The sequence below is a fragment of the Hirundo rustica genome, chromosome 23, assembly GCF_015227805.2.
Source record: "Hirundo rustica isolate bHirRus1 chromosome 23, bHirRus1.pri.v3, whole genome shotgun sequence".
Lineage (NCBI taxonomy): Eukaryota > Metazoa > Chordata > Aves > Passeriformes > Hirundinidae > Hirundo > Hirundo rustica.
Window position 1 is genome coordinate 5,863,512 of NC_053472.1, and position 9,877 is coordinate 5,873,388.

A 9,877-nucleotide genomic window follows, 5' to 3' on the forward strand; every position below is an offset into this window, starting at 1 on the left:
TTTGAGATCATCCACCAGTGTCTGCAAATAACCCTTAATCAGTCACACAGCCAATTGTGTGACTTTTGAGGAGCTGGAAAGGTTGAATCTCTTCCCACCCCCCCTTAGTTATGTACAGAAGTGGCTGGAATTTGAACAAAATATTTACTTTTAAGTGCTGGATAAAACGTGGCAAATATTTCAGGATTTTTTTTTTTCCCCATTATTTGTTTTTGTCTGCCTAATGCCCACATTTTGGTACTTGGCATTTGAAGTGTAAAACAATTTAATTGCAGAAATGGGCTGTGTTAATTCCTTGGCTGAATAAACCCGCTTTGCTTCCCCTCCAGCCAGTTTTCCATGTTTATGCAGCACCTGGCACAGGGATACTGTAGCTCTTGAGTCCTTCAGCCACACTTTATTAAAAGTAAATAATAATAATTCAGATTGAAGCCATCAAATATTTGCCCTCCACTTATGTCACCGAGCGCCCACCGAATGTCTGCTCTTTCCACTGCTCCCCCTGAGCTTGTTGGCAAAAATGTTTGCCAAAAGGAGCGAGTTCCAGAGAAGAGCTCCTTCCCCCCTTTCCTTTCCCCCCTCTTTTCCTCAGCTTTGTGGGAATTTGCCCCAAACCATCCGTGATTTGCCACCGAGTCCCTTTGAGCAGCTTTGATGAGGACGTGTCAATCAGCACAGCTCTGACGTGACTCCCCCCTGCTCCACTGCCGCTTCCCTGCATTTAAAACTCCGGGAAAACACTTAATGAATTATTGTGCTGTCCCTCGTGGCGAGGGAACAGAGCCAGGCTCCAGTCTCTGAGGGAAGGCCAGAAGAATTCCTCCATCCAGTTCTCCTCAAATTTCAAATCCTAATGACCTTTAATCATTTAATCCCTGGGCTAAGCCAGCTCAGCCATTCGAACCCTTCCAGCACCCATCTTTGCAGGGGAAGGAGAGGAGGAGAAGGCACCTCTCGTTCTGGATCTGTCCCTTTCCAGCTGCTGCCAGCGTGGGCACTGAGCCCTGCTGGAATTGTGCTGGGTCAGCAGCTCTGGAAACCAGCATCTGTTATCCTGGAGATTCCTGCGGCTCCTGCTCTGCCCTGGGGCCTCTCCACCGCTACTGTTTGCCAGACCTCCTTGCCCTGACCTTCCCAAGTGGCTTCCAGAGGCACAGAACTGTTCTCTGCCTCTTACATCTGCAAGGTTTCGTTCCTCCCTGCTCTGTCTTCCGCTGCTGCATCATCGTGTGCCTCTCTTCAGCTTCACCCCACCCACAGAGCCACAAATTCTCTTATTTCCCGCTCCTTCCTCTGCCACAAAAATCACTTTTTTGGGGAAGAATTATTGTTCAGTTCCCCTAGGAAAGATGCCCAGCTGGTCACACTGTGGGGTATTTTTCTTCTGCATTTTAGGGGAATATTTTTCCCTGCCTGGCCTTTGGAATTGTTTGCCTGGTCAATCAAACTTCCCAAGAGCAGAGGGGTCGCACACAACGTCCTAAATTCTCAGGTTTAGTGAGTTCCAGTAGTGGAAAGAATTTGCTTCCATCGTGTGTGGTACCACTGACTATTTTCTAGGTGAAATCCTGGCTATTTTCAAGGAGAAATCATGATTATTTTCAAAGTGAAGTCATTGCTATTTTCAAAGTGAAGTCCTGGCTATTTTCAAGGAGAAATCATGATTATTTTCAAAGGGAAATCACGGCTATTTTCAAAGTGAAATCCTGGCTATATTCAAGGAGAAATCTTGATTATTTTCAAAGGGAAATCATGACTATTTTCAAGATGAAATCATTACTATTTTCCAGGTGAAATCATGATTATTTTCAAAGGGAAATCATGGCTATTTTCAAGATGAAATCATTACTATTTTCCAGGTGAAATCGTGGCTATTTTGCCCGTGCCTGAGCCAAAACAAAAGCTACAAAAGTGGTTTAGGGTTTTCTCTTGTTTCCAGTGAACTTCTCCCATTAAGCCTTCATTAAAATTCAGGCAAGCTCCTTAAGGTGCCGCAGCTCCTGTGTGGAGCGCAGCCCGAGAACAGATTGGAATTTCCAGCTCTCCTCCTCTTGACAGAGGATCCCTTGCTCAGTTCATGGTTTGAGGCTGATTCTGCCCAAAAAAAAACCCTTAGAAAGACAAATATTTTCTTCCCATATTCCACAAAACTTGTTGGTGGCATCACTGACAAATCCCCAGCCAGGGAAAAGAGTTGAACCTTCAGTGCTCCTTTTTCTTTTTTTTTTTTTTTTTTTTTTTTTTGGCTGATTTGAGGAATTTCTCTGGCTCTGTCCCAGCCCTGGGATCACTGCACACACTCAGCTGCTGCTCTCCTGAATTTTATTTGACTTTTACCCAGTCAGCAAAACTTCCAGCCTGCTGGGAAGTGCGCACTCCATCCGTTATGAAGCCAATCCCTAAATCCAGTGACAGGGACAGTGAATTCCGTACGACTTCCTTCTCCCTTTAATCCACAAAGTCATTAGCAGGGCTCCAGAAAGCCATGAATATTTTCCCCCTGCTTGGCAGGGAGCGGATTTTCTTTCAGATGAAGCGATACAAGGAGCTCTAATGTTTTTAATTAAGGTGCTGGCTACGAGTAATTGTGGAAGTTCAGGCAGGACTAAACCCGGGGCTGTTTAATTCATCAGCAATAAAAATCGCAGGGTGCAGAGACTAAAATCGTGATCTGAAGGCAGGTGCCCAACGTGCTGAAGGTGAAACAAGAAAAGCCTCCTGCAGGCACAAGTCTTGGTCATCCGAAAATAAATATTCCCTTAGAGCCTGCGGTTCTAAATCCCCAAGAAATCACTGATGTGCTTTGCTCTGTAATCTCAGTGGTCACTGTGTTGTCCCACCTGACACATTAAAGATGTCTTGGGATAATATTTTTATGGGAATGCTGAAAGCTGGTGGACGTGCAAGTTATTGAACTCTCTCTTTAGTAATTTCTTTGCTTGGCATTTTTTTTCATTCTTTTTTCTAAAATATGTTTATTGTCTCTACAAACGATGCTTCTTAAGCTAAATTCTGATGGTTGTGATTCTCGGGCCTCCCCAATCAGAAATTCAATGGTGAAAAATTAAATTGCAAAGTGTAGCCCAAAAGAATCTTGACTTTATTATTATCATCATTATCCCTCCTTGTCATTTTCTGTTAGGGCTGTGATTTCCTAATTGATTCTCCCTTCACACCGAGGGAGAGAAACAAAATAAATCTTGAGATAAATAAAAATAACACTTGGGAAGGACAACAAAGGCTCCAGACATCACACGTAGACAAACGTCCTCCCACAGAACGGAGCACTGCACGTGGGTTTCTCCTTCCATCAGGGAAACCTCTGGCAGGAAATGCAGGAGGGACTCCGGGCTGGGCTCTGCTGGGGGAGCAGGGGCTGGGGGATGAGAAGCAGAGGCTTTGTGCAAGGGTTGGTCTTGGATTTCCAGTGGGAACAGTTCAGGCTGAGGAGTTGTCAGCCAGCCCTTTTTCTGCTCTCCAGAACCAACCCTGGGGTAAAAAAAAAATCTTTTTTAAAGATATTTTAGAAGCTCTGCCTCATCCCACCACGTTTGCTCTATGTGCACACTTTCTTTGGCCACAAGGACAGGAAAATCTCCCAATCCCCTCTGATCTTGCTACGGAGGCGTTCGTGCCACCCGAGCTCTGGCTGTGCTGCAGCCTCTGGGATTCTCAGAGTCCCTTCTCCTCCGAATGCTTTTTCCACAGGCCTGGGTGAGCTCCAGGGGGCCCTGCCTCTGTCCCTGCCCAGCAATTCCAGACGTATGGAGCCAGTCCCAGTGATCAGGCTCGGGAAGGGCAGCAGTGCCCAGCGGTTGCGGCGCACGGGGAGGGAGCCCCGCACCGGTCCGTGGGTGGAAATCCGTGTGGGTGGGAGCTGCACGTGGCCAAATGGGCTGGAATTTATTCTCAGTCCTCGTCTTCAGCCTGGAAATAAATCCAGAGCCAGGGGTCCCCCTGACCTGGCAGCTCTGTCCCCAGCAGACCCCTCGCTGCTATCCTTGGAAATACTAAATCCTGCGTTGCTTCCAGATGTGAATTTGAGGGGGGAGAAAATGAGGAAATTCGAGGAAATTTGAGGAAATTTGAGGAAATTTGAGGAAATTTGAGGAAATTTGAGGAAAAGTCTCCTCTTTCAGCCTGGTTTTCTAGAGAGGAAAGATAAGCAGAGACCTGAATCTCGCTGGTACCTTTTGTGCCGTTTCAAAATAATAACAACAACAATAATAATAATAATGGTGATGCTTTATGATAATAACTGTCATGCTGTAATAAGCTCCTGTTTTACAGCACAGGCCCCAGGCGTAGATCACAACCTGCTTTCCAAACAAAAATAAACCAATATGTAGGACTCTGCTCACATGGAAATCCTGATGTTGACTTTTTGACTCCCTTGCTGGCAAAAAAAAGAAACCCTCCAATTCTTAGAGTTGAAAGTGCAAATAAGGAGCTTCACACACGCCTGGACATGGTGGGCTGAAGTATTCCTGTAGTATTTATTTTAATCACCATTTCAGTACTCACAAACACATTTTTAGAGCGTCCTTAACCTCATGGGGGTGATGAATGATTCATGTGCTGGGACATGAGTGATTCTTCCTGTTCAACAATATGTATGTGAATTTGGGGGGGTGTTTCTATTTTTAAAGGCTTTTAAATTAGCGAGTTCTCTATAATTGTGGCTTTTCAAACCCGGGTGACGAAAATTCACCTCCCAGATCTGTGTGGGGACACCTCAGGGAGAGCAGGAGGCTGGAGGTGTCCTGCCCCTCTCTGGGGTGGGTTCCAAGGGTGGAGATAAGGCTGGGACCAAGAGGTGCTCAGAGAAAACAGATCAAGTGTCGGCCACCCGATCCCAGAGCCCGGCAATCCCAGAGATAATCGCATCTCTCTCAGCTGTCATGCGAAGGTGCAAAAGCCTGAGATAAACAGATACAAAGGGGCCGGGGGTCAGAGAGCGCTTGTTGCAGAGAATCTTAATTCTGCTGAAGCTCCAGATTGCCTGAGATGTCAAAATAGGATGGCGTTTAGACAAGTAATCTGCAAGGTGCCATATTTTAGGTAATAGCTCAAAGTTCTCTGCTGGAGTGTGTCAGCTGCGGCATTCAGGGGAGCTGATTGAAAAACCTGAGCTGCTGCTGCTGAAGGGTTCATTTCTCTCCCCGGAGCTGCAGATTGCACAGAGCACTCTCAGCGCTGTTGATTTTGCTGATCCTTCCCCAGCGCTGGCATCCTGGGGCAGCGAGCAGAACGGAATATTTGTATTTTTTGTGTGTGTTACTCATCAGCCAGCCAGCGCCTGCAGACCCTGGGACGCCTCACACCAGAGCAGCCCAGGGGGCTACAGAGAAATTTGGGCTAAATGAGACAGAAAGGAGCTGCAAATGCTAGAGGATGGCCGGCACAGGCTGCAGAGGGTTCCTGTCATTCAGGTTCCTCCGTGATTCCCTTTCCCCAGAGGGCTCGGTGGGTTTATTTTCTCCCTCAGGAATGTGGAGTGTGGCCATCCCTGCGCTGGGGCAGCCCTGCAGGGCTCGGGGCTGCGCTCTGTTATCGCAGCTTTTATTGCTCCTGCAGTCTCTGCCTCTCCCCAGCGCTCCAGAACACATAAGGCTGCATTTACATTTTCTGAATGGACTAATCATGGCTCTCCGCTTCGATAAAGAAAGTGCAGCCTCCCACATAACCACATGGAAACCAACAGGGAAGAGTAAACCAGAAATAAACCCGTTCTGGGGGGTTGAGAGAAAAATACCCACCAGGATAATTGGGAGGGATGTACAGAGAAGCAGCAACTGAACACACAGTCACATCTTCAAAAAAACGGGGAAAAAAAAAAAATTACAATGCTAAAAATACCCAGGTGAAGGACAGCGAGAGAAAACACGATTGAAGAGGAACAATTGGGAGAGGAGTTAGTGGTTATTAGCAATCACTTCAGATTGACTATAGGTTGGTTTTGTAACAGCCCAGGGGATGATGCATCTGACAGGACTTAAACAATTGCCTCCCCCTTCCCCAAAGGATCTCGCTGCCAGCGCCCTGGCGCTCACTGCTCTCCCTCCCCGCTCCTCAGGAGTTACTGGAAGTTTTGGGCTGTGAAAGACTGCAAAGTTTGATCCCAGACAAAGCTTTCCAAACCCATATTCCAAGCCTGAGTAAATCTCGTCCTTCAGCCCACTGTATTTTCTCTTGTAGCCTTAAAAAAAAATAACCCTGGGAGGCCGAGTTCCCACCAGTCTGGGATCTTTTTATGCAATTTTGCCTTTGCCTGGGCAGGAGTGTGAGAATGGAGCGATGTTTGTGATGTTTCTGCAAACACTCCCCCACCACCCAACTGTTTGCTGTGCCAGCCTGGTTTCTGTGCATTTATTAACAATCTGTGGAGTTCCTTCCCTTGGAATTGCAATTCCCCGGTGTCCACAGCATTTGTGGGAACGTTTTGCATCCAGATTTCCCGTGGCAGGAGGTTTTACAGCTCAGTGTTCACTGTCCTGCACCTCCTGGCACTGGAATATCAGCTCTGGGCATGTGGAAAATCCAAAACTGAGTCCCAGATTTCCTCCGTGTTCATAAGGAATTTGTGCACAGAGGGTGAAATTGAAAACGAACAATCCTGAAAGGATTGTGAGGGGCGAGAGCCAAATCCATCCCGTTGGTAACTGGAGAGCTACAAAAACCTTGGAGATAAGTGTTTTTCAAAGGGTTGGGGTTTTTTTTTATTTTTTTGTGGTTTTTTTGGCTGTTGTTTTAGAGAAATTGTGTCTGGTTATTGCTACAGAGCGATCCTTGTGGGTCCCTCCCAGCTCAGGGTCCATCAGCTCGGCCTGCATCTCCCGAGCCGAAGGGAGCAGAGGATGGCAGGGCGGAGATTTGCTGGTTTAGAGCCAGGGATGGGTTCCAGGAGAAGAACCCCCAGGGAATGGCCCTTCCAGCGCCAGGCCGGTGCCACAGAGGGGGAACGGCTCTGCCAGGGGTCCGAGCTGCCCCGCGGTGCCGAGCGAGGCGTTTCTGCTGCCCCAGCTGCCTCTCCAGCAGCTGTGTCCCTGCAGCTACCCCCTGCCCGGTGCCTGCAGGCCCTGGTGCTGCGGGAGCAGCCAGGCTGGGCCGGGGCAGGGAGGGGGAACAATCCCAGAATCCATGAGATGCCATTAGGGCAGAGCCGAGCGCGGCCGCGGGCAGGTGTCTGCCTCTCGAGCACATCGAGTGCACTCTGCGTCCTGCTGCCTGCCGCGGGGGCACGCTGTGCCACTCCTGACACCGCTGTGGGGACAAATCAATCCGCCCCCACGGCCCTGCAGGCTCGGGGCTGGATCCTGCTCAGCTCGGGCAGATTTGGGGCGCGGGAGCAGCGTCAGGGTGGGCACGGGGGACGCTGTGCGGCCACTCATCCCATCCAAGCCCTGCCCAAGCCTCTCCTGCAGGGTGGCAGGGACACAGCAGCAGAGTGTCACAGGGAAGGAGCTCTTTAGGAGCCCATGTCACCTAAAATATACCTGCACTGACTGCTCCCCTGCTTTTGTGGTGTCACGAGCTTCTCTCCGAAGCCCAAAACTTGCACATTTTCTTTTCCAGTGTGACAGCGAACCTCATTTCCACACACGACGTGTGCGTGCCCACGGCAGCTAGGTGGAAATGTGGAAAGCACAGCAGATTTTACACAGTGGTTCACAGATCTGTAGGAAATTCTTTTATGAAACTCTGCTCAGAAGTAGGGAAGGGAGGCTTGAACGTAAGGGAATTTCTGCAGCAGGGAAAAGAAGGAAAAGGCTGGGGAGGAAATAACAAAAATTACAGCGATCTTAAGTTGATGGAGTCAGAAATGTTGCCAAGAGGTTGGGTTTTTTTCTAGATTACTACAAACAATTACTTCAAAAGAGATAAAAACCAGGGTTGTGAGTTCTTCGTACCACTGTGTGTGTGTAGAACAATAATTCCATGAAACCCTGAGCACAGAGGAAACCCATCCCACGCTGTTGTGTGTGTGTAACCTCCCTGACCAGCTCTATTGTAGCACTGGTTATTTATAAAACAACCCAAGGTGGTTTTTCTTTCCCACCCGGAGCTCCCCTCGAGGAGCAGTGATTCACGCTCCACACTCTGGGAACTCTGCAGCTCCGTGCCTGGCATGTGGGAAAGTCGGGATGGGAGAGAGACGCGAGAATTTCCGAGCGGGGAGGTGTTATCTTGTGCAGAAACAACCCACAGACAACAGCTTGGACCAAAAAAATCCTCCAGCGCTGAGCAGGACCCAGCACCATCCTGCTGTTTGATTCCCTGCCCTAGAGCCGCACTTTCCACTGGTTTCAAAAAGCTGGATGGAACTTAGAACTCGGGGGGCAGTGGAAAAGGAATTAATTAAGATCGAGACAAAGGTGACTGTAAACCTCACACAGCATTCAGAGGAGGATTTCTGAGAGGTTTCCTTCCAGGGGTTTCTCAGGAAAGGGTGACAGATCCCTGTTCTCCACTGGGAAGGATTGCTCTACATCAGGACTGGTGCTGAGCATTAACACTGAAAGGATGCCGGTTTTGCCTTACCAGATGGAAAAAAAAAGTAAAAATGAGTGTGGTTAGGGAGAAAAAAAAAAAATGGTGTTTTCCTTGAAATGATTTGGCTGAACAACCTTGTTCCTTGGGGAACTGGATTGTACCTACATGAGACCCTCTCCACACATCCTCCTCCTCCGCTTCTCCCTGTCACTCTCCCTCCATCGTGCTGATGTGAGAGCAACGTTAAACATCAAACTTCTAAAAACGAGCCGAGCTTCTTAGCAACTCCAAATGCCTCCTTAGCATACAATAACAACTGTTTGTTGCTCTGCAGTCGTTGGTTTAGTGATGGAGAAATGAGACAGCCTGAATTTCAGTTTGAAAACCCGCTCTCACCTCTTCCCTTGCGGAGGGGAACAGCTTAATGGCTCTTTTTGGTGTAATGACAAATATTTTCCTTTTTCTCCTGTCTTTATTTACATCTCTAGGCGGTGGTGATCACAGCAGCCACTGCCGTCTGTGTTCCCTCACCGGGATATTCACAACATTTCCGTCTCTGGAAGGAAAGCACGACACGAATCTCTTACCTTCAAGCCATGCGAATCCCCCGAGCAGAGGCGCGAGTACTTCGTGGCAAATATATCCAAAACACCACAACTCTCCACCGCGGCTTTTCCCAAGCTCTCCCGGGCTTTCAGGCTGACTTTTTGGCGTTCAGCATTCACGCCCGAGCAGAGGAGCGGAAAGAAAGAGAATCACCTGCCTGACCCCCGGCAGCCGGGAGCGGTGCGGGTGGAACTCGCCGCGGTTAACCCCGGGCTGAGCCAGGCACCGCTGGAACTTCAGGAGCTCGGGAACGGGCTCGGCCTCCCGGGCAGCGGCGATCCGGGGCCGGGCTCCCCCGCGGCAATTCGCTGTCCATCCCCTTCAGCACACCGCCGGCCGGCGAGGCAGCGGCTCCGTCTCCATTTCCCAGAGCCCAGGCTCGGCTGGCGGCTGAGCAGAGCCGCCCCTTCCTCCCACGGCCAGATCCCAACAACCTGTTTCCACTCCAGCTCCCTCGGCCGGCCGCGGGATGCGAATTCCCGCAGCGCTTCCCTCTCTGCCTCGCCCGCCGCTGCCGCTGCCGCTGCTGCGGGGAGGGGACGGGAGGGGAGGGGGCGAAGTTTCCTCCCCCGAATCCCACGGACTCTCCCCGGCGGGGATGGGCGGCTCCAGCCCCGGGGATGCGGGAGCGGCACCGGCCCCGGCACCGGGACAGCGCCGGGCGGAGCTCGGGGCCGGGGCCGGGGGGGCTGGAGGGGCTCAGCCGCTCCCACCGCAGCCCCGGAGAGAGCAGCCAGATGGGTTCCCACCCCCAGGAACACCTCGCGGGGGAAGAACC

The 9,877-nt window shown here is 50.1% G+C and overlaps 1 protein-coding gene across 4 annotated transcripts in view; it reads right to left on the bottom strand.

Annotated features, from left to right (window-relative positions):
- The window catches only part of DRD2 (dopamine receptor D2), a 29,375-nt gene extending 19,710 nt beyond the window's left edge, over positions 1–9,665 (bottom strand). For all 4 annotated transcript variants that reach the window (XM_040085252.2, XM_040085249.2, XM_040085251.2 and 1 more), the window contains exon 1: positions 9,081–9,665. The gene's annotated coding sequence lies outside the window, so the exon portion shown is untranslated. The remainder of the gene's footprint in view (positions 1–9,080) is intronic.
- Between the last annotated feature and the right edge of the window lie 212 nt (positions 9,666–9,877).